This window comes from Montipora foliosa, chromosome 7 (assembly GCF_036669935.1).
Source record: "Montipora foliosa isolate CH-2021 chromosome 7, ASM3666993v2, whole genome shotgun sequence".
Classification (NCBI taxonomy): Eukaryota; Metazoa; Cnidaria; class Anthozoa; order Scleractinia; family Acroporidae; genus Montipora; species Montipora foliosa.
This window is the reverse complement of record NC_090875.1, coordinates 32,017,110-32,019,609: the sequence shown is the minus strand read 5'-3', so window position 1 is coordinate 32,019,609 and position 2,500 is coordinate 32,017,110.

Below are 2,500 nucleotides of genomic sequence, written 5' to 3'. Positions count from 1 at the left end.
CATTGGATAAAATGAAAGTGTCCCTAAACCTGTTAGTGTTACAGTTAATGTGGAACTTGGGCTTTCTCCTAAGATTTACTGAGTAGTTGTTTAGTTCAGGCAAGAGTTCATGTAGAGGGCAGAATACATTTCCCTACGTATATTCATGCAACATCTTTGAGTTGGTTATTTGAAGTCAGTTGGAACATGTTTTGGGGGATAAGCTGTCTCAGTTTTTGTAAGCCTACAGCTGCGAGGCTAATTTACTTAATTTGTTTAAGAGGAATTTCGGAATGGTTTGGACAAACGGCATTTTACTTCAATTCCATCATCGATATTGATTTCTCCAAGGCCTTAAGCTTAGACAGCTAGCCAAGCGATTAACTTTTCGCTAAACTTGCTTCTTATGGATTATCATATAATAGTTAGGGTTCGCTTATAGGGCATTTTGTTACTGATCCTTTTCACAGAGTTAAATTAGGTGACCAGTTTTCTGACTGGGGCCCACTTTTAAGAGGTATTCCACAAGGGTCTGTATTAGACCTCTTTTTTAAAATATTCTCCTTAATGATTTGTTACTAACTGGGCTTCAGTCCAACATTAGTTCTTGGCTGATGATACACAAATATTTAATATAAGTAAAGATGTCTCCCAAATACACAGGCATATGCAGACTGATTTTCTTCCTGCAAATTCCTGGTTCTCCTCCAGTGGCCTTGTGGTGAATCCATACAAGTGTATCACTATGTAGTTAGGAAAGAGCATGAACACATCCTGTATTAGGATAGGCAGGGACGAGATTAATCTTGCTGAGGATATAAAATTTTTAGGTGTAACTCTTGATAAGGATTTAAATTTTGATAAGCATATAGCGGATATTGCACGTAAGGTTGATAACCAAATGCGGGTCTTGCAAAGGCATAAGAAATTAATTGACAGAGATGCTAAAATTAGACTATATACATTGCTTATCTTTTGCCTCACTGAGACTATTCTTCTATTGAATGGCATTACTGTGGTAGGCGTAATTCAAACAAATTGGAAAAACTTAATTGCGCTTTATTTATAATGATGTCATGTTAGTACATATGATGACTTGTTGGAGAGCATAAATCATCCCACTTTGTATAATAGAAATATAATATTTGAATTCTTGTCTGTAAGGCTTTACATGGGCTGGCTCCCTAATATATTTTGAAGTTATTCACATCGCAGAATTGTAGCAATAATTTGCGCGGAGATACTCCACAAATACCACTAGTTGTGGTCTTCATTCCTTTTCGTATTGCGATAGTAAGTTATGGAATTCTCTTGCAAACCATATTTTTCATCTTTATTAAGTTATCTAGTAATTATTGCAGAATTTCCTTTTACTTTGGGATTTAAGTATTTATTTATAGCTCGGAGATATTACAATAGGATGCATTTGCTTTTAAATTCGAGTGTAAATAGAGTTTTTTTTTTTTTTGTGCATGCGTGATGACTCATTATAAATGTGTTTTCTAAAATTTTTAACCTTCCGGGTTAGGGTTTATCAATAGTATTCCGGTAATTCAGCAGTTATAAACGCTGAAGTGAAGAGAACATGAGCGATGTGCTAAAAAAATGAGGATAGACGCAAGCGTGACGAAATATTTCGATATGTCTATCAGTTGTGCAAATAAAGGGGACCGTCACCGCTTGTCAAGCCCTTTTGTCTACACCATTGTTTTGTTTTCAAGAAGTTATGTTTCACCTCGAAATTTCTTTTCGACTTTACCATCGAAAACTCTATTCTCAGTTCTCGCCTCTCTAACATCGGTCCTCAATTCTCGAAACATCAAGTATCGCAGATCGAGTTTCGAGTCGAGACTGTCAACATTTGCTGCTTAGGTTTTCGCAACGGGCTGCCAGCATCTTTTTCGGATGAACTAGAGTGTCAGCAAAGACGCGCCTTACGAATGATCATTCCAGCTTACAGTTATAAAGAGGCTCTATAGAAAGCCAAAATACCCACATTTCACAGAAGAAGATTTACTGTCACCTCCCCCCAGAAACTATCCCTACCTTCAGCCACCCTACACCCCAAGCCCCAGGGAAATAAACACAGACCACTAAAGTATACAACCATATTCGCATGAGATCTTTATTTCTATTTCTTTTACCTTTCAATCACAAGGTTCACAGCACTTGCATATCATTATAAAGATAATATAGTTACTAAAGCTACCATATTGCTTCTGCAGAATGATTCCACAGTACATTTCTTTTGATATCAAACCTATTATTAAGTAAAAGGGTACATACTTGCTTATATATAAAAAATATACGAAACAGTTTTTTTTTTAAACACTGAGAGCTAAACGTTATATTTACAATTATCTGCTGTCACGAAAGCGGTTATTACGAAAATGTTGAATACAAATGTACAAAAGCGTTCTTAAAAGTGAACTGCATTATTTCCTTAATCAAATCAAAGCTTCAAAGAAAACTACTCGCTTAAATTCAAACACTTTAATCAGTAATGGCTCAGTTCATGAAA